The sequence below is a fragment of the Bubalus bubalis genome, chromosome 9 (genome assembly GCF_019923935.1).
Source record: "Bubalus bubalis isolate 160015118507 breed Murrah chromosome 9, NDDB_SH_1, whole genome shotgun sequence".
Classification (NCBI taxonomy): domain Eukaryota; kingdom Metazoa; phylum Chordata; class Mammalia; order Artiodactyla; family Bovidae; genus Bubalus; species Bubalus bubalis.
Genome location: NC_059165.1, coordinates 42,869,616 through 42,892,313, shown reverse-complemented (window position 1 = coordinate 42,892,313; position 22,698 = coordinate 42,869,616). Strand labels below are relative to the sequence as shown.

The window sequence follows — 22,698 nt, the reverse complement described above, 5'->3', positions numbered from 1 at the left end:
CTTTTTCTTTGCATTTGCAATATCATAATTTTGAAAATAAACTCAAACTGCTGAGAGAAAAGACCAGCTGGCATGAGAACTAGAAGCTCTAGGCAGTCTGATTTTTGTGATATAAACTACTCTATTTTTAATCAGAAGTTGAGTGAGACTGAGATAAGGAACAAAACTCCTGTCTTCTCATCAATCAATCATTCAAAGACTTTTAGAGAGTTCCTATGTATACCTAGTACATTTCCAGGCCTTAAGGCCATAAAGGTGAATGGAAGAGATACAGTCTCTACCTTCCTTCAGCTCACAATCTAATGGAAGAAAGAGACAAGAAGTAAACAAAGGAGTAAATAATTACACATGGGATAAGTGTTCTGAAAAAAGCTAATAGCATTCAGATAGAAGATAACGGCAAGGGGGCTTCACCCAGTTTAGACAGGGTGATCACATATGGCCTCTGTGGGGAAGTCCTATCTAGCTGAACTGAAGCAAAAGGAACAATCCAGGTGAGGTCACTGGACACACAGACGACCTGATGCAAGACAGGGCTGTGTGAGTCCTAAAGGGAGAGAAAGGCAAGATTGGCTGATACGCATCATCGAGGAGGAAAAGGACCTGAGATGAGGTTCAACAAACAGTCAGGGGCCAGGCCAGGGTCTAGACACATGGGAAAGAGTTGGCCTTTTATCTAAACAAATATGGCAGCCACTACACACCTTAGTTGCAAGGGAGTAACATGTTCTCAATACACCTTATAAAAGAGCTCGCTGGCAGCTGAGTGGCTTGGAGTTGGTAAGAGGGGAAGCAGACAGGTGAGTAAGCAGAATCAACCAATGGCAGACAAAGTCCAGAGCACCACCCGATTTTGTAAATGAAGTTTTATCACAACGCCACGTGATCATTTGTTTACTGCTGTCTGTGGCTGGTGTCACACTATAATGGCAGAGTCCAGGGGTTCACAGAAATGCTCATTTACTCATTTGAGAAATACTCACTCATTTGAAAATGTTTGCTATCTGGCCATTTATAGGAAAAATTAAGCAGTGCCTGCATAGAAGTCTGTGGCAGTAGCCACAATAATATATAGCTAATCAGCATTCAACCACAAGAATGGTTGAGCGTCTATTGTGTGCTTAGGAAAAACACAGGAGCCTAGAAATATTCAGGCTTTATTATACAGAGTGAAGTAAGCCAGAAAGAAAAACACCAATACAGTATACTAACACATATATATGGAATTTAGAAAGATGGTAACAATAACCCTGTATACAAGACAGCAAAAGAGACACTGATGTATAGAACAGTCTTATGGACTCTGTGGGAGAGGAAGAGGGTGGGAAGATTTGGGAGAATGGCATTGAAACATGTATACTATCATGTATGAAATGAGTAGCCAGTCCAGGTTTGATGCACGATGCTGGATGCTTGGGGCTGATGCACTGGGACAACCCAGTGGGATGGTATTGGGAGGGAGGAGGGAGAGGGGTTCAGGATGGGGAACACATGTATACCTGTGGCAGATTCATTTCGATGTTTGGCAAAACCAATACAATATTGTAAAGTTTAAAAATAAAATAAAATTAAAAAAAAATAAAAGAAGCACAGAAAAATAAAAAAATTAAAAAAAAAGAAATATTCAGGCTATATAAGACCAAGTGTCTTCTTTGATAATATTCAGTAGCATCAGATCCATCCCCTCACTGACCCTGACAAAATCTGCTCTTGCAAAGCCTCAACTATTCGCTCCCAAACCTTCAACTTCAGCTCAAGTCCTACCCCCTCCACGTAGCTTTCCTTCATTTATTCATACCTTACTCTCTATTTGTTTAAACTCTAGTCCTAAGTATATCCTATGTTCAATCCTTTAGCTTTAACTAATCTGTGAATATTTACAGATTTGGATAACCAACACTTTTTTCTCCATGGTGATGAAACCATGAAATAGCCCCGCCTGTCCCCTAAGCTCTGAGGTGCCAATTAAGCCTCTTGCCCAATGAGAGAGCTCTAGATCCAAGGCTATGGCAGTTGGTTCAGGGTCAGAATACAGCCCTAACAGAATCTTTCCCTCAGGCCTATCTGCTGAAATTCATAAGAATTATTATCTCTTGACTTGGCTGCCATAGTACTAGAAAGTTCTAAGTCCAGGACAGCCAATATTCCTGACCAATGTGCTCATTGCAGACACACACAGCCAGCTTCAGTGAGGCGAGAGACAGTGGAGAAGCAAACTGAGAGAGGTGTGGGTCTCGATGGGCTTCCCTGAGCCCTGCATCTCACAATACTTCTCATCCTTACTAACTACACAAGCCAACGAATCCCAATTATTTAAGTTGATTGTGTTTCTGCCATTTACCACAGCAATCTTCATGAAATAGGCAAGGACTCCTGCCAAAAGATAACCAAGACAGGGCTGTTTGGTGTCTCTGCAAGCCTCAGTCTTGTACCAGGAACTTCAGGTTGCTGGGACACTAGATGCTGGCTGGTCGGTGGGCACCTAGGCCCCTTACACCTTGATCTTGGCTGTTAGGGTTTCACCTTGATCAGACTTTGCTTAGAAGAAACCTAGAGAAGGTATAGTACAAAACCAAGATGCTCTATCTTCTGCTCATTCTGGGGCTGACTTGGTACAGTAACTTGCCATGTGATCTCAAGTAAGTCCTTCATACCATAAAATCCCCTACCTTAAATGAGGAAATGGGCCTTTTGGAACAATGCTCCCCATTCTCTGATTCCTGACCTTAGGTTTGTCCAATTCCTGGGAAAATGAGCATTTTTAGCCCATCATTTTGGAACCAAGGTGACTGCTTTCATAGAACATTATTTGATTTTGTTCTGAAAAATTTAATCTCCTAGCCACATGCAGAGGCAGGAGTCTGCTATTTACATTGGACTCTTCACTCTTCTCTGGCTGGGGCGGTCTCCACATACCCGGGGACAGGCTAGGGGAAATGAGAGCACTTTGTTTTTATCGTGGTTATGTGTGTCTCATGAAATAGTCCAAGTGCTTCTTGAGAAGCAAAACAAGGAAGTACAAAAAGGGGATTTACAAATGTCTTAGAGGCCAGTATAACCCATGAGGAATTTTAAAGCTGGCTGAAAGTGTTGTTTTCTTATTTCCTATAAAAGTACCTTATTTAAAAAATCAAATCAGACCAAGAAGTTCTCTGGCAATGGTTTCTTGTTTCCAACCCTTAGCCCCATTTCTCGTGAGCTGTTATTCATGGACTATTCTGAATACAACTCAGATTAGACCATTGCAGTGTCTCTCAGCTGGGGTGCTGTTAGCATTTTACATGAGACTCTTCTGTGCACTCAAGTCCCCTGCATCGCGAGATGTTTGCCTGCCTTCTTAGCTAAACGCCAGCCATATAGTGCCCTACCACTGTGACAGTCAAAAAATACCTCTGTGCATTTCCAACAACCTGAGGGGGACTGGAACAAGCACTTTTCAAGTCCATTTAACAAATGGGTTCACTGAGGCCCAGACATGGGAATGTGACAGGATTTCCAAGGTCACACAAGACTAAGGAATGATTTTGAAGCCGCATGTTTTGACCATCCAATCCTAGTTATCTTTATACTACTTAACCCATCTCTAATAGCAGTGAGTTTCAATTTGCTGAAGCTGTTAGACAACTGAGAACCAAGTTATTACTATTAATGCCAATACCAACAATTAACCCCCACTTATACTTTGATTGCACTTGATACATTCTTACAATGTAGTTCAGCAAGTTTTTTCATCCTCATCAGGTTTTCATTACCATAAGCTCATCATATTTGTACTGGTTACTGGACAAGGAGTAACCTATCAGAATCCGAATGCAGGATTCTAATTCTTGCTCTGTGCTCTCAAGAGAATTCTCCAGGCAAGAGTACAGGAGTGAGTTACCATTCCCTTCTCCAGGGGATCTTCAGGATCCAGGGATCAAACGCAGGTCTCCTGCACTGCAGGCAGATTCTTTACCACTGAGCCACCTGGGACGCCCTAGCAATAATAATATATGACAGTGAAATCTTCTCATCCCTTGCCTGTTTATGGCTCCCCAAATCCCACCCCATTACTAGATTCGAGAAGAGGAAACAGAAAGGAAAAGAAGTATGCTTCATTAAAGAGTGGGTATTTGCATCTCACTTTTCTACTACAAGAGTCACTGGCAACAGGAAGGAAACACCTGCCTCATGTCATGTGTCTTGGACTCCTCCTTACCCTCACGCACACCTGATCCATCAATATTGTACAAAGGTGAAAAAGGACAGAGCCTTCAAGACTCTGTGTTCTTGTGGTACTTTCAGAGCAATTCACGAGCCTCTTTTAATTCCTTTGGTCTCTCTGAGATGTGCTGTGAATAAGCCCACATGATCAATGATGGAGTGATGCCCAGTCACTTTTTCAGAGTTTTGGTAGAACAACAGGTCTGGAGTTGCATTTTAATAGCAATACTCTCTTACCATCCAGAGTATTTTATTCTTCCTCAAGAATTTTAAACACACACACACAAACCAGCTTGACTCAAAAGTTTAATACAATGTGAAAAGAACAAAGCTAAGTTCCCGAGTATGGATACTTTCTAGCTGAAAGCACTTAACAGCAGTATGTACAACTGCAAGGGGAATGCCAATTTATAATAACCATCAAGGGAAAATGAAAAAAAAAAAATATATATATATATTACACATAGCCCTCAAATAAGCTTGTAATGGCAGAGTTTTCTTTTTCTTTTGTGGACTGCATAGCTTGTGGGATCTTAGTTCCCTGACCAGGAATTAAACCCGTGCCCTCGGCAATGAAAAGTGCTGAGTCCAAACCACTGGACTGCCAAAGAGTCCCTCTTTTTCATTTTTTTAGTAGTATTACTAAGGATTCATTAGGAAACAATCATTTAATTTCTCTAAAATATCAATTATGGTTTTGCTGCCCAGGCGTATAATTTTTTAAAATGTTTCTTAATACCATATGACACTTAAAACTAAGATTTTATCATTCTCCCGCTCCAAAACCAAAGGAGGGTCAAAATTGAGCCATGAAAAGTCCCTTTTCTATTTTTTTCCTTTTTTGGGCCATGCCACTCAGCTTGTGGGATCTTAGTTCCCCGACCTAGGATTGAACCCATGCCCTGTGCAATGGAAGCACAGCATTCTAATCATGGGACCACCAGGGAAGTCCCTCCTTTTCTATTTTTGACAGTCATCTTCCAGAAGAACCAGAGAAACTAGCTTCACTCCTGGAAAAAGGCTGCCAAGCACAAGGATATCCTTTCCATCTCCTCTCCCTTTGTAAAGCTGAGAGCTGCCCATGTGTTTATCCAAATCTATTCTTCAACAAATATTTGAGGCAAACAAGGAAAAGGCATAGAAAAATTTACTGTTAGAGAGAGTTAAAAAAAAAAAAATTCAGGACAGAGAGGAAAAAAAAATAGAGAGACCCTAGAAAAAATGCAGTTATCTGGCATGCCTTAAAGCTAGCCATAACTATTTTAAATTACTTTGCATATAAATACCAGTTATCCCCATGGGTAAAAGTAACCCCCTCACCCTCAAAGAGAAATGCCTGGAAGTGATTGAGTTATACATCTACAGTTCTACAGTAAAGTTATACCATAAAAAACCTCATTACTCCTTTTTCCACACCCCCAACTCGATTTCAGTACTTTCCTGTGAAGCATATTGGCAAAGTAAAACTTTCTGGTGGTGAAAAAACAATAACAACTTGGACACAAATCAAAATAACTGCATCAGACAAAAATCAATAAGGTGGATCTTCAACTCAATTATTTCCCCTCTGGGGATGAAGTGTGTTCATGAAGAGATATTTGTAAATATGATATTGGCATCTATTTGGTTTGCTTAAACATAGTCACCTCTCAATCCACAGTGCTATTTCACTCTTCTCCTCCCCAAGGCCTGGCCTCCATCCTCAACAGGTAGTCATCAGAAAACAGGGAGAGGGGTGTTGTCTTGCTGCAAACTGCAGTTGGTAAAGGAGTAAATGATCTTATTTTGAAAAGTTTGCCAGAAGATGGACAGAAGAGTTTTCAAGTCTTCAGTTCAGTTCAGTCGCTCAGTCGTGTCCAACTCTTTGCAACCCTATGAATCGCAGCACGCCAGGCCTCCCTGTCCATCACCAACTCCCGGAGTTCACTCAGACTCAAGTCCATCGAGTCAGTGATGTCATCCAGCCATCTCCTCCTCTGTCATCCCCTTCTCCTCCTGCCCCCGATTCCTCCCAGCTTCAGAGTCTTTGCCAATGAGTCAACTCTTCGCATGAGGTGGCCCAAGTACTGGAGTTTCAGCTTTAGCATCATTCCTTCCAAAGAAATCCCAGGGCTGATCTCCTTCAGAATGGACTGGTTGGATCTCCTTGCAGTCCAAGGGACTCTCAAGAGTCTTCTCCAACACCACAGTTCAAAAGCATCAATTCTTCGGCGCTCAGCCTTCTTCACAGTCCAACTCTCACATCCATACATGACCACAGGAAAAATCATAGCCTTGACTAGATGGACCTTTGTTGGCAAAGTAATGTATCTGCTTTTGAATATGCTATCTAGGTTGGTCATAACTTTCCTTCCAAGGAGTAAGCATCTTTTAATTTCAGGGCTGCAGTCACCATCTGCAGTGATTTTGGAGCCCCCAAAAATAAAGTCTGACACTGTTTCTACTGTTTCCCCATCTATTTCCCATGAAGTGATGGGACCAGATGCCGTGATCTTCATTTTCTGAATGTTGAGCTTTAGGCCAACTTTTTCACTCTCCACTTTCATCTTCATCAAGAGCCTTTTTAGTTCCTCTTCACTTTCTGCCATAAGGGTGGTGTCATCTGCATATCTGAGGTTATTGATATTTCTCCTGGCAATCTTGATTCCAGCTTGTGCTTCTTCCAGCCCAGCGTTTCTCATGATGTACTCTGCATATAAGTTAAATAAGCAGGGTGACAATATACAGCCTTGACAGACTCCTTTTCCTATTTGGAACCAGTCTGTTGTTCCATGTCCAGTTCTAACTGTTGCTTCCTGACCTGCATACAGATTTCTCAAGAGGCAGGTCAAGTGATCTGGTATTCCCATCTCTTTCAGAATTTCCCACAGTTTATTGTGATCCACACAGTCAAAGGCTTTGGCATGGTCAATAAAGCAGAAACAGATGTTTTTCTGGAACTCTCTTGCTTTTTCCATGATCCAGCAGATGTTGGCAATTTGATCTCTGGTTCATCTGCCTTTTCTAAAACTAGCTTGAACATCAGGAGGTTCACGGTTCACATATCCTGGCTTGGAGAATTCTGAGCGTTACTTTACTAGCATGTGAGATGAGTGCAATTGTGCGGTAGTTTGAGCATTCTTTGGCATTGCCTTTCTTTGGGATTGGAATGAAAACGGACCTTTTCCAGTCCTGTGGCCACTGCTGAGTTTGCCAAATTTGCTGGCACATTGAGTGCAGCACTTTCAGAGCATCATCTTTCAGGATTTGAAAGAGCTCAAGTGGAATTCCATCACCTCCACTAGCTTTGTTCGTAGTGATGCTTTCTAAGGCCCACTTGACTTCACATTCCAGGATGTCTGGTTCCTGATAAGTGATCACACCGTCATGATTATCTGGGTCATGAAGATCTTTTTTGTACAATTCTGTGTATTCTTACCACCTCTTCTTAATATCTTCTGCCTCTGTTAGGTCCATACCACTTCTGTCCTTTATTGAGCCCATCTTTGCGTGAAATGTGCCCTTGGTATCTCTAATTTTCTTGAAGAGATCTCTAGTCTTTCCCATTCTTTTGTTTTCCTCTATTTCTTTGCATTGATTGCTGAGGAAGGCTTTCTTATCTCTTCTTGCTATTCTTTGGAACTCTGCATTCAGATGCTTATATCTTTCCTTTTCTCCTTCGCTTTTCGTTTCTCTTCTTTTCACAGCTATTTGTAAGGCCTCCCCAGACAGCAGTTTTTCTTTTTTGCATTTCTTTCCCATGGGGATGGTTTTCATCCCTGTCTACTGTACAGTGTCACGAACCTCAGTCCATAGTTCATCAAGCACTCTATCTAGCAAATCTAGGCCCTTAAATCTATTTCTCACTTCCACTGTATAATCATAAGGGATTTGATTTAGGTCATACCTGAATGGTCTAGTGGTTTTCCCTTCTTTCTTCAATTTCAGTCTGAATTTGGCAATAAGGGGTTCATGATCTGAGCCACAGTCAGCTCCTGGTCTTGTTTTTGTTGACTGAATAGAGCTTCTCCATCTTTGGCTGCAAAGAACATAATCAATCTGATTTCGGTGTTGACCATCTGGTAATATCCATGTGTAGAGTCTTCTCTTGTGTTGTTGGAAGAGGGTGTTTGCTATGACCAGTGCATTTTCTTGGCAAAACTCTTAAGTGAATCAAATTCAGTTTGGCTTCAATATTCTTTGACTAATAAAGGAAGATCTCAAATTCCTCCAATTGAAAATAACCAAAATCCTCAAAAAGAAAAAAAATCCTTTTTGTATTCTCTTGAGACCAACATTAGTGTGTTATGAGGCCTGGGCAAGGCCTTAGGACTCCAAAATATGTGTGTGTGTACACATATATGGGGTTTCCCTAGTGGCTCAGGAGTTCAAGAATCCACCTGCAATGCTGGAGTCAAAGGAGATATCCCTTTGGATATCTTTGGATATCAACTTTGGAGTCAAAGTTCAATCCCTGGGTCAGGAAGATCCCCTGGAGGACGGCATGGCAACCCACTCTAGTATTCTTGCCTGGAGAATCCCATGAACAGAGGAGCCTGGCGGGCTACTGTCCATAGCATTACACGGAGTGGAACACGACTGAAGGGACTTAGCACGCACATACATGTATACATACACAAGGAGGGCCATTGTTCACATTCATATCCAGGGCAAAGTAGGAAGCCATTTTGGAAAAACAGTCATCACAAACATTGCGGACAAAAAGGCAAGAAACTGACAGAGACTCTCTTCTTAACCAAAGTGCACTCAAGCTCCTCTAAGCCCTTCTTAGCTCAGCCTCATCCTTGCATCTTGTTGTCAAGAGCGAGACTCTAGCTAACTCTCTTAGAACCACCTCCCATCCTCTGAGGATAAGTGTTTTCTGATCAAACTCCTCATCCCCTTCCATCTACCAGGTGATAATGCATCACTCAGGCCTGCCTTCAGCAAAAATCCTATTAAATGGGACTAGCCAGAAATCCCTCTTGGCCCCTGATGTTGACTTTTAGTAACCTCCCACCCACTGACTCCCTTTCAGCCCCTTAATTCTAAACCCTAACCCAATTTAGAATTGAACACAACTACACTGATGTCTCTGTTTACCTGCTGCAATAGTTCCTCAGTAAATATGTTTTTAGCATTTTAACTGCTGTCTGCTCTGGTTTGCTTTGACAGAAGTGCAACAAATTTTAAAAAAGTCTGTGGGAAAAAAAAGGGCGTTTCTTGGATGGATGTCATGTATGTGAGCACCTGCTTGTTTTTTGTGGGTTTTTCTTTTCATCAGTTTAGTTTTAATGTGGAAAAGAGTCATGAATGCAAGCCTGTCTTACGTTCTTGTCTTAACCTGTTAGCTCAAAAATTCTTTCTCTTCTCTTTTCCATAGAAGTATGTGATAGCTACAGGGATTCAGGATCTTATGGCTCCCATGCACTGTGCCTTAAAGATGACTTTTCTTTATTTAGAAAAGGAGCTTATTGTTTAGTCACCAAAACATGTCCAACTTTTTGAGACCCCATGGACTGTATGTAGCCCACCAGGTACCTCTGTTTATGAGATTTCCCAGGCAAGAATACTGGAGTGAGTTGCCATGCCCTCCTTCAAGTGATCTTCCCAACCCAGGGATTGAACCTGCATCTTCTGCATTGGTAGGTAGATTCTTTACCATTGAGCCACCAGGAAAGCCCCAAAAGGGAGCTACATTGCAATAAAATATAAACACCTTATATCAGTTTAGTTCAGTTCAGTCGCTCAGTTGTGTCCGAGTAATTTGCGACTCCATGGATTGCAGCATGCCAGGCCTCCCTGTCCATCACCAAATCCCAAAATTTACCCAAACTCATCTCCATTGAGTCAGTGATGCCATCCAACCATCTCATCCTCTGTCATTCCTTTCTCCTCCCACCTTCAATCTTTCCCAGCATTAGGGTCTTTTCAAATGAGTCAGCTCTTTGCATCAGGTGGCCAAAGTATTGGAGTTTCAGCTTCAGTATCAATCCTCCCAATGAACACTCAGGACTGGTCTCCTTTAGGATGGACTGGTTGGATCTCCTTGCAGTCCAAGGGACTCTCAAGAGTCTTCTCCAACACCATAGTTCAAAAGCATCAATTCTTCGGCTTACATATCTGATGTGAAAAGGAATTCTGAAGGTAGTCAGGTCCCTTTAAGCTTAATCGTTTCAAGTTTCCTCCACCTGGAGTCTTATTCAGTGAGGTTCAGAATGTTGTTCTAGTAACATTGTCTCTTGGTCATCTTGGCAAGTGATAAGAGAGCAGAAGGGTATATTTGGAAGGCTTTTTATGAACAAAATCCAGATGAGGTATTTGTGATTTGAGTGTGGGTTGAGGGAAGAAGAAAATTTTAATGACATAGGAAAGGTAATTAACTCGGAAAATGCCAATACTCATATATTCTGATTTATTAAAGATGTTTAGTTTGTTTTTGAAATTGTCTGTCCTATAGGATGAATAGCAATGAGATAAACCAGAAAGGCAGGGATGGGGACCTGGATTTTAGACTTTATTCTCACCATTAGGGTCAAGTAAAGTAACAGGCACTGGGGAAAAGGATAAGAGGTAGTTCACCTGAAACTATCACAACTGTGTTAAACAGCTATAGCCCGATACAAAAGTATTTTTTTTTTTAAAGATATCTGCTTAGAAAGGGAGGTGGGGGTGGACAGATAGCCCACAGAACCCATTAAATGTCCAGCTCAGGCATGGTGATGGTATCTCTGGGCAAAGTGAGCCATCAAAGGTTATGAAGAAAGTAAGCACCTTGATTGAAGTGGTAGTTTAAACAGTTCTCTGTAAGCCTTGGTCTTTGATGAACCAATGGAGGGGAAAGCACCATAAGCAGAGAAGCCAGTCAGGAGGCCACTGTGATAGACAGTGTGTAATGAGGGCCTGAAGCGGATGAGCCAGCAGGGGTGAGAGATGATGGATATGAGAAAGCCCCAGAAGGAGAGGTCAGGCATAAGATGCTCTGCTTGAAACACGCATTCAGGAATGACATTTGGACACAGCTTCTTGCAACAGTAGAACACGAGGGCTAACACAGGTAACAGGCTATTGGAAATTCAGAACCCAAGTAAGAGCTAAAATTCACCAGGCTCCTGCCAGACTTCCAAGTGCTTTAACTATACATGAGGTATTGAAACAGCAGATTCATCCACACAACTCAACTGTATGCAACCTGCTGCAAAAACAGAGCAAAACCCACAGCTGACTCTTAGGAGCAGCCCTGCTCAGTAAGCCAGGATTGGAAATGGTTCTACGTATTCCCAGCCTCCCTCCCTTAGCAAACGCTTTCCCCTTCTACCTGGGTTGCTCAGCAACAGTGCCAGCCAGTTGCCAGGTTAACCTGATACCCTAGGGCCCCTCTCCCTAGGTGAAGGCACTGCTAGCTCGTGAATGCTGCCCCTGATGCCACAGCAGCTCTCCCCCAGCCCCGAGAGAGCACTGTACTCTGCTGCAGCCTCTCAGCCCATCTCCCAGAACCTCAACCCTGGTGGTTCATCCCCCTGCCTCCACAACAGCCTTCTTAGTTCCCCTCTGTCTTCACGGCTCCCACTTTGGGAGAAACGTCTTCTCTCAGTGAGAACTTCTAGATAACTCCAAATACTTTGTGTCTGACCAGCTTTCACTCAGACTGTTATTTCATCTAGCTTCAGGGAACCATGAGCGTCCTCCTGTGTCTCCCACTCTGTTCCCTGAAACTGCAAGTTGAAGATACTGGGAAACATCCAAAAAGTCCACCAATTTGTGATGGTTATTCAATTATGGACTCCATACAGTTCAGCACCATTCAGGTGGCCCAGTGGTAAAAGAACCTGCCTGCTAATGCGGGAGACACAAGAGATGTGCCACGTAGGGTTCAGGGAGATCCCCAGGAGTAGGAAATGGCAACACGCTCCAGTATTCTTCCCTGGAAAATTCCATGGACAGAGGAATCTGGCAGGCTATAGTCCATGGGGCCACAAAGAATCGGACACAACTGAGCACATATATTCCTAAGGATTCCTCAAAATACTGGGAAACATCCAAAAAGCCCACCCAATTGTGATGGTTCTTCAATTACGGACTCTCCATGCCGTTCAGCACCATTCAACACTTAAAAGAAAGATCAATGAAGCTCATCTATGCCTGCTGGGATGGAACCACCACTACACTCAGTGCCACAATGAAGAAAAACACAGAGTCCTGTGTACTGCACTCTTTCAGCTAGGAAAGGGGCTGTAGGTGGCTGTACTTTTATCAAACAGCTCTGGCTGAATGCTGTTTTTACATTTTAAGTGGTCAGTCTCAGAAATGCAGTGCCCGTAGATTTGCATGCGTCAGGGGAAACATTTACAATGAAATTATTCTAGTCACTGTATGACTTCTTCTATTCTATGGAAATTGGTTAAAAAATAGTTTTCTGCTAATGCCTTGTTTCCAGGATACCATTTTTCCAGTTACTCACAAAGAGCAGAGATTATTAACCCCGTGATTTTATTCCAGTGGGACTGTTCAAAACCGCACTTGCTGCCATCCACAGAGGTTAAGCAGTGAATTATGAATGGCACAATGATAATGAAATTCTCAGAACGAACTTCTGTGGGCTTCAAATAGGTTTTCTTGGTGGGGTGAAGGGTGGGCAGAGAGGGGAAAGGCAAGCATTAATAGCCTGAAGGTCTGACACTCAATTTGATTGTACAGCATTGGAAGGATGCCCCCAAAGCCTCGATCTGTGAATTTGCCTTAATTCCACGCAACAAACATTGTTAAGTCATAGTATCTGAGAGACTGGAGAATTAAATGCAGTAGGAACCAATGGCGACAGGAGTTGTTGCCAAATTAACTTACCTGGAGCCTCTTCTGAACATCCAACAGGAGATTTGTTACCAAACTCTGACCTGGGCAGCTCTCTCTGCAGAAAGAGAAGCGGACTGACTGAAAATGGCTGCCCCACCTCACCCTCTCCTAATGAGTTCAGGTGAGATCCGTGCCCCCTCGACGCCTCCCCTCAGGTGAGTCCACCAGATGCAGGTCCTTAGGAGGCTGGAGGGACAGAGGGCTGAGTCTGGGCTCAGGCGATGCACAGGCACACACAATGTGAGGAGCACTGAGGGTGAGCAGCACGAATGGGAAATGCTGGCTGCATTGAATTTAAAGAAGCAGGAAAGAGGGGGAGGCCCTCCCCTTTTCAGCCTCACCTTACAAAATGGTCAAAACTTACTATTCTCTCAAATCTTGACTTTGGGAAGATACTCCTGCAGAGAAGCATAGCATCCCCAGCTCACCGTGCATCTAGGGAAGAAAGGTGGGGAAACCTGCAATGAATGCTGAATCTCGAACTTGGCCTGCTGTCAGCAAGTCCTCTGTCCTTTCACACATTCCTCATCAGTAACTTGAAGACTTCAGAACTAGACAGTCTTCTCAGCCTTTGCCTAGGCAGTGATGGTCTATAGTTCTCTCACTGAGAAAAAGAATCTCCACTAAGAGGTCTCTAGATCACAGATAAAAATGCCCTCCCATCTCCCCCCTTTACTAATCCCTGGATTGCACAGGGCCCCTGTGGGAAAAGCCTCTTTAGCCCTTTCTGACTTCCCTGGTTGTGTTAAGCCACCCACCCATCACTCTGCCACAAGACTCTACGTGTACTTGCGGCCTGCTGGTCTGCATTTCTCAGACTCGGTTTCAGCGAGTTTTCTTAGTAACTTTAAAGACACAGATTTTTTAAAATCTGAGCTTTCCTCAATATACCTGGTCCCTTCCCAGAAAGAAGGATAACACACACACACATGTACATATATAGAATCTGTGAAGATGAAATAGTTTAGCTGTTTTTGTATTTGCCACGTAGGGATAAACACAAGCCACAGTGGCTATCAATAGAGATGATTATTGTTAACACAGAATCCTGGGGTAAAATGTCTCCTTAAACTTGATCCTTAAAGATCAAGTACCCTAAATTATATTTTTGTTTTTGTTTAGTTGCTAAGTCATGCTCAACTCTTATGCAACTCCAGGGACTGTAGCCCACCAGGCTTCTCTGTTCATGGGATTTTCCAGGCAAGACATATTGGAGTGCGTTGCCATTTCCTTCTGGGGATCTTCCTGACCCAGGGATTGAACCCAAGTCTTGGGCATTGCAGATGAATTCTTTACCACTGAGCCACCAGAGAAGTCAAAAATATTATATTTAAATATCGCTTTTATAATATTCTGACATATTGTCCTTCAGGCTCTGAATATCACCATTATTAGTAAAACCAATAACAGCCACACCATTCCACTTTCTCTCTAGAAGTTTCCCTAAGGTTATGGACCACAGAGCAACCTTCTGGTCTTCTACCTACCAGGACTGTCTCTTCCTTATAAAGCCCCTCAGCACCCCTTTTCTCTAGCATAGCCTTTCAGCTTCTGTTCCCTAATTAAGCATTCCAAGTTCCTCTTAAGACGTTGGTTAGTATTTCTTTAGTAGGCTCCCACCCTTTCAAAGCATAGCACCTGGGCTTGAAATCAATATTCTGGAAGTGGAATAGGGCAGGACTTAATTAGGGCTGTTTTGCTGGTTCCCTTCTTTGAGAAGGAAGTGAAAGGATCACATCATATGGCAGGATGTTTACTGAGATATAGTTCGTGTTTTGTTCTTTCTGTTTGTCTCACCACGACACCCAGACCAGGTAATGGGACTTTTGTGCTCCCATGCTTCTGGGGAAGTTTGCGTTGCAAAGTTAAGAGAAATTGAACGTTCTTAACTTCTCTTTTCCAGGATCTTATACTTGGCAAACTTGTAGGGTGGCAAGAAGAGCAGAGAGCTTCTCAGGTGGCACTAGTAGTAAAGAACCTGCCTGTCAATGCAGGAGACATAAGAGATGAGGGTTGGATCCTTGGGCCAGGAAGATCCCCTGGAAGAGGCCATGGCAACCTGCTTCAGTATTCTTGCCTGGAGAATCTCATGAAGAGAGGAGCCTGGCAGGCTACAGTCCATGGGGTCACAAAGAGTTGGACACTACTGAAGCGACTTAACATGCACGCATGCAAAAAAAGCAGAGATAGGGCAGTGCCAATCAATAGAAGGGCTAAAGCAAGAGGAAAAAAAAGATGAGATGCCCCAAGTATGGGCAGGAGATGGAGATAATCCACAAAGTTGTGGAGACCTTTGCTGTGTTAGATTCAATAGACATGCTTTGTTTTTGGAGAATGGAGTGCCTGCCTGAGGGGACCAGGGGAGTTGGACTCCAGTCCTGAAGATCTCACCTGGATAAACAAATATTCTTGGAATAAGCTTGGCACAAAGGGAACTGAGACATTTGTCTTCAAGAGATTCCACTTTCCCCACTCAGACTTGGTAATGGGGATTTCAGTGCAGTCTAGGATGGATTGAAAATAAATATTTCCCTCACATTCCAGCAATAACTCATGTCTCCAAAACTTGGATGTGACTGAGGGAAAGGGAATGGAGCCTCCAGAAATGACTGGAATGTACTCTCCCTACAGCCTCCCAGGTTATAGGTTTAGTTTGATTTAGAGAAAATGAAATGCTTTGGTTTTGTTTTATATCTGCACTTATTGTTTAAATTTTGTTTCTATTATAACTGTATGAAGTATTGTGAAGGGACTCAAAATAACGATTTCTCGCCTCAGTGAAAGTCCTATCTAATCTAGAGCTAACACTTCGATTTCGCTTGATAATGAAAGGAATTATAGTCAAATGGAAAGCACTGTGACTACTTGTCATTTTGTCTCTGCGTGTCTTACTTTCCTCCTCTGACAAATGGAGATAATAAGGACATAACTTCACAAAGATTACTGATAGTATGTGAGATTCCCATGCAGATAGCCATATATTTTTAATAACCATGGGATTTGTGGAATTTGTTTAGGCTATTGGTTAAAAGCTTGGGTTCCAGGGTCAGAACATCTGGGTTTACACCCTAGCTCTATGTGAGCCTGTGTGGTTTTGGGTAAGCTAGCTACCTTCCCAGTTCTCAGCCCTTCCATTTCTTTAACTTTAAGATGGGGATAATAACAGTAGCTAGTTTGTAGGAAGGCATGAAAATTAAATAACATAACCCATGTAATGTTCCTAGCAACATGCTTGGTACATGCTAAGTGTTAATTAACTATTAAACATTGAGGAAATTGAGATCAAACATTTAAAAAAATTAAATACATCATAAAAGTGTTGTCATCATTATTAAGTACTTGGTATTCTATTGATCTGAAAAGAAATTTTCCTATTTTTAAGCATCTGGAGCTAAAATGTATATAATTATAACAACAAAAGGAGAGAAAACATTTATATCCACAGATGGGGACTATTACTTGTTGGGGTCTAAAAATAACACAACACCATGATATAACTCAGATCTAGTTTCTATAAACACTCTTTTGATGATTAAATGATGGAGAAGTAAATGACTTCTTTTGTGCATATATGTCTGAATATGGACATCTTTAAAATGAAACAGCTTCCTTAATTTGCCAGGCAGATGATACAAAGGTTTAATCAATAATTCATCTTGGCAAAGAAACTCATTACTCAGCCACGGCTATGATGAAAATCCTGTTAGGAAGCCTTACTTTGGCTAAACAAGACAAGTAAATGAAGAACAAAGTGAATAACCCAACTCTCTATAAATCATTCATTTTAGGATTAAACATTATGGATTTCTCCATTAAATATGCATCCCAGGCCTAGGTACATATTAACTTCTATATTAGTCAGCCCTGAGCGATAGCTAATACAGTCCTCTGGGAGTCTCTATGAAACTACCAGCCTACTAAGTAGAACAAAAGCAAATAATGGAGAGTTTTGGAGAAGCCAAGGACTGAAAGCCAAAAGCCCTCAAAGCCAACCTTTCACACAACCTGGGCGCCCCTTCCAACTTACTCCAAAGGCTGGTCATCCTCTTCTGCGTAAATGCTGTGAGTGGGGGCTTTACTACCCATTTTTGATAAAGTTCTTTCTATTTCAAGTGGCAGAATACTCAACTCTAGCTAGCTTAAGCAAAATGGGGATTTATTGCATCATAGCTCAGAATATGAATAATCTAACTTCATACTTTCAGTCTTGGCATAATCAAGACTCCATCAATGTCACCAGGGTTTACTCTTTATTCCCATATTTGCTCTGAGCTCTCCTCTTCTTCTCAAGGGGACTCCCCTTGTGGTGCCCCAGTGGCAGCTGCAGCCCTCTGTTTTGTCCTTCAGAGCCAGTAGGTAAAGATCCATACCTCGATAATTCAAAGAAACCCAGAATTGGTTTTGGCTCTAATTGGCCTAACTTGGGCTGGTGCCCGTCCCTGATTCATTCATTATTGAGAGAAGTGGGGTAGGTCTATGCAGGGCTCTGATACTCCAGGCTCAGTTTACATGCCACAGTTGGCAGGGGGATGAGTCAGCTGCAATGGAATGATAATGAAAGGGAAGAAGAGAGGTATTGAAGGAATCAGTCCACATAGAAAAGCAGAACAAATGAATGCTTAGTGACCAAAATCCTATTCTACACAATATTCACCACTGACCATTACTCTAACTTGTCCTAGGAAAGCAATCCTTTAATTAGATGTAAATTGAGTTTTGGAATTTCCATTCCCAGTCCTTTGCCTTCTGGAATCACATAGAACAAGACAATTTTCTCTTCCCACTGGCGGTTCTTCAACTCTTTTGTAGATAGACATTGAATCCCCTTTGGTCTGCTGTCCTCCACATTAACTGTATAACATACCAGGAAATAGACTTTTTAGACTGAGAATAAATCAAGGTATGTTATTAAGCAGATTTTATAATCTTATTGTGAAACTAAACATAACATTTTGTGCTGTTTACCTTTGTTTCAAAGAAACTGGTTTTATTACTAACACTGGCAGGACTACTGGGGAAAATAAACATTTTCAAGGACAGTTGATTAAGTAATATCAATTAGGTAACTTATACCAACCATCCAATTGAGGACACAAAACAGCCTGAACAAAACATTTAAAAATATTCTTTAAAATATCAAAGAGCTAACAAAATAATGACAAACCACTAGATCTAAAACTAAAGAACATGTCAAACCAGAGACATAATAGTACAACTTGAAGCTTCTTTTGCCATAGAAGCATCTTCTGATCTGGAAGGGATATCTGCAATTTTGTTTGGGCTGCCTGATTAAGTCAGAGAGAAAGTGTCAAGGTCTAGAATTCACCAAAGTTAGGGATTTTGATAAAGCACTATCCAGCATAAACTAGGACAAAATGGGCTATACCCTCAGGATAAGCATGACCTGTGGTCAAACAGGCTTGCAACTGTCACCAAGTCATCTAAGTAATTCATGAAACTTCAAGCTTTGAAGATGAATTATGGTAACCCTAGACTGGTGACAAAAAGCCTAGAAAAAGCAAATTCAAAAAGTTCTTTCTGGAGAAGATCACATTATACTGGGGCTCATACACTCAAGATAGCCAGGCATACGGGAAATTAAGACAACAAAAGTAAGAACCTACAGAGACAAAGGACAAGAAAAAAAGAGTTGAAAAGACTTCAAGTAGTGGAATATATATCCATGTAACTAAACCACTTTACTGAACACCTGAAACTGACACACTATTGTAAATCAACTCTATTTCAACAACAAAAGACTAAGCCAAAAGACTCAGGGGTATATTTTCATTACCTTGGGTTTGGATATGGATTCTTAAAGATGACACTAAGATAACCACCAACAAAATAAACAAATAGACAAAGTGAACTTCATCAACATTAAAAACTTCTGTGCAAAGGACATTATCAAGAAAGTGAAAAGACAACTTATGGAATGGGAGATAATACTTTCAAATCACGTATCTGATAAGAAATGAATATCCAGAATATATTAAGAATGCCTACAACTCAATAACAAAAAGACAAATCCAATTTTAAAATAGGAAAAGAGCTTAAACATATGCTTCCCCAAAGAAAATACACAGATGACCAATAAACATGTGAAAATAGGCTCAACATCATTAGCCATTAGTGAAATGCAAATCAGAACCAGGGGATACCACTTTATACCTACTAGAATGGCTAAGCTTGTTTGTTTTTAAGGAAATAAAGAGTGTTGGTGAGAAAGTAGGACAACTAGAACCCTTCTACATTGATGGTGGGAATATAAAATGGTGTACCCACTGAGGAAAATGGCATGGTAGTTCCTCAAAAAGCTAAATGTAGAATTACCATATTTCCCAGCAATTCATCTTAGACATACACCCCTAAAAATATTAAGCGGGAACTTTAACAGATACTTGTACACCAGTGTTCATTGCAGCATTATTCACAATATCCAAACAGTAAAAACAAGCCAAGTGTCCATCAGCAATGAATGGATAAACAAAACATGGTGTATACATACAATGGAGTATGAGTTATCCATAAAAAGGAATGATGTTCTGATACATGCTACAACATAGATGAAACTTACAAACATTACACTATATGAAATAAGCCATACATGAAAGGACAAATATCATATGATTTCACTTACATGAAATATCTAGAATAGGCAAATTCAGAGAGACAGAAGGTAGAAGGCGGTTGCCAGGGGCTGAGGGAAGGGGGAAAGGGGAGTTGTTGCCTAACAGTTACCATGTTGCTGCTTGGGATGATTAAAACGTTTTAGAAATATATAATGTACATATTATTGTACAACACACTGTGAATGGAACTATACTGCTGAATTATACATTAAAATGGACAAAATAGCAAATTTTATGTTATATACATGTGTGTGTGTGTGTGTGTGTATATAAAATGACAATTTTTTTTTTTTAAAGAAAGAATCCAGATAGAAACCAGAGCAATTTTCTTATAGTCTTCACCACTTGATAGGGGTGGAAAACTCCCATAATAGACCAAGATATATAAGATGGATTTAAAATTCAAATAGAAAATAACTCAGCATACAGTAACATAAACATTCAATGCACTGTCTACAGTCCACATTCTTGGTCTTTTAAAATAGTTCAAAAAGGTGCTCTTACCATAGTCCGAAATTCTCCATCATACTGGGAATCCAAAGGGGTGGCTGGTAGGTACCAAAGGCATAAATGCGAGGCAGGAAAGGACAGCAAATGACAGTCATCAACAGATATACTGAAGTCACAAGAGTGCCAGCATTACCTTGGGGGAATTTAGGATGGAAAACAGAATTAAGTCAAAAGCCAAATCTCAGAGGTGCTCAAGAAAATTAGCTGTGAACCAGGAGTGATAGCTGAGAGAAAGAACCACAGACAAGAGGACAACGCCCTGGGGTCGACCATGATAGACCACAGAAGAGCAAAATCAGAGGCCAGCACCAGGCACAAAGATAAAGATAAAGCAAGGTCAGAGTTCAGAAGAGGCTGTCCAGGCAGAGAGGTCAGGAGTAGGGAAGGGTAATAGGAGCACTATGTGAATGTGGCCTCTGAGCCTCCCTGGAGGGTCTCGTGCACCCTGATTCAGAGCTCTACTGAGGGAAATTATAAAAACACAAGTAATAGGACACAATTCCAGACTCACTGAATCAGCATCTCCAGACAATAACTGCTGACAAAGGTTCATCTAGTCAAAGCTATGATTTTTCCAGTAGTCATATATGAATGTGAGAGCTGGACCATAAAGAAAGTTTAGTGCTGAATAATTGATGCTTTCAAATTGTGGGGCTGGAGAAGACTCTTGGCAGTCCCTTAGACTGCAAGGAAATCAAACCAGTCAATCCTCAAGGAAATCAACCCTGAATATTCATTGGAAGGACTGATGCTAAAATTCCAACACTTTGGCCATTTGATGTGAAGAGCCGACTCATTGGAAAAGACCCTGATGCTGGGAAGGATTGAGGGCAGGAGGAGAAGGGGGCGACCCAGGATGAGATTGTTGGATAATGTCATCAACTCAATGAACATGAGTTTGAGAAAATTCAGGAAGCCTGGTGTGCTGCAGTCTCTGGGATCAGACACAACCAGTTGGATACCACTTAGCGACTGAACCACAAACAATATGCATTTTAGCATTGTTCCTAGATGCTTCTTATGGGCTTCCCTGATGGCTTAGTTGGTAAAAAAAAATCTGCCCGCCATGCAGGAGACCTCAGTTTGATTCCAGGGTCAGAAAGATCCACAGGAGAAGGGATAGGCTACCCCCTCCAGTATTCTTGGTCTTCCCTTGTGGCTCAGTTGGTAAAGAATCCGCCTGCAATGTGGGAGACCTAGGTCTGACCCCTGGGTTGGGAAGAAATCCTAGAGAAGGGAAAGGCTACCCACTCCAGTATTCTGGCCTGGAGAATTCCATGGACTGTATAGTCCACGGGGTCGCAAAGAGTCGGACACGACTGAGCGACTTCTACTTCACTCTACTTCAGATGTGTAAAGTAAAATTAGGCTCCTAATGTGTGATTAGACTCTCTAAATTGTGATAACTACAGATCATTCACTCAGCTTCTGAGATAGACCAACAGTCCCCAGGTTCAACACTGCTGCTGCTAAGTTGCTTCAGACGTGTCCGACTCTGTGCAACCCCATAGACAGCAGCCCGCCAGGCTCCCCCGTCCCTGGGATTCTCCAGACAAGAACACTGGAGTGGGTTGCCATTTCCTTCTCCAATGCATGAAAGTGAAAAGTGAAAGTGAAGTCACTCAGTCATGTCCGACACTTAGCAACTCCATGGACTGCAGCCTACCAGGCTCCTCTGTCCATGGGATTTTCCAGGCAAGAGTTCTGGAGTGGGGTGCCATTGCCTTCTCTAGGTTCAACACTAGCCCACAGGATTGATACACACTGGGAGTTTGCAGGTTCTCCCAGCAAGTTTTAATAAACACAGACTCTGAGCTTGTGCAGCTGGAGAGGGAGCTATGACAGTAGCACCTACTAGTCATGGAGCACCCACCCCGTGCCATGCTTTCCTGGCATTGCTACATTTAATGCTTACTTATGAGGAGGGTCCCATGATCAGTCCCAGCTTACAGATGATGAAGCTGAGACTAACAGAAGCAAAGCAGCATATCCTGGGCCTCGTGGCCAGGCTGGAGCAGCTTCAGGTTCTGGGCCAGTTTGACTCCAAGACCTATGCTCTTTCCATGTACCACAGTTTACAAACTGTTTCAACAATTGTTTTAAAAATGTAGGGGATAGAAGAGGAGGTTTTAGCATAAGTTGATGCTGAGTCTTTGGTCAATGGGAAAAACCTTTTTCACCATGGCAAGCCCAGGGCATTACGGATAAGCAAGACAGGACTGTCTTCTCTAATCATTTTGATTCCCCAGCCAGAAGGGATTGTCAGGTTATGTAATCTCATTCGGCCATTTTTTTTTTTTTTTTTCATTTCAGTGAAGAAGGGTCTGAGATTAAGTTGGGAAGAGATTGAAAACCAAAGCTCAGAGGAATAGATTAAAATGATGCTGAGGCATCCTGAATCACGAGGGGAAAAAAAGATAGAACTTTGTTGATGGAGCTGCTGAAGGAAGATAAGACACTGAAGGCATCTCAGAGGGAAAGGGGGGCTGGGTTGGGAAAGAGAACCGAGCAGAAGGAAGAG

General features: G+C 42.0%; 2 long non-coding RNA genes across 9 annotated transcripts in view; one reads left to right on the top strand and one right to left on the bottom strand.

Annotated features, from left to right (window-relative positions):
* Positions 1–10,195: 10,195 nt before the first annotated feature.
* Positions 10,196–20,821, bottom strand: LOC112586853. The gene is made up of 3 exons (XR_003111322.3): positions 20,172–20,821; positions 13,400–13,470; positions 10,196–13,090 (listed from the first exon to the last, which is right to left on the bottom strand). It is a non-coding gene; the product is annotated as an uncharacterized LOC112586853 (long non-coding RNA).
* Positions 16,672–22,698, top strand: part of LOC112586852 — a 67,000-nt gene continuing 60,973 nt past the window's right edge. For 5 of the 8 annotated variants that reach the window (XR_003111317.3, XR_003111319.3, XR_006553253.2 and 2 more), the window contains exon 1: positions 16,672–17,097. This is a non-coding gene — a long non-coding RNA (uncharacterized LOC112586852). The remainder of the gene's footprint in view (positions 17,098–22,698) is intronic. The other 3 variants (XR_003111320.3, XR_006553249.2, XR_006553250.2) reach the window with 3 other exon arrangements.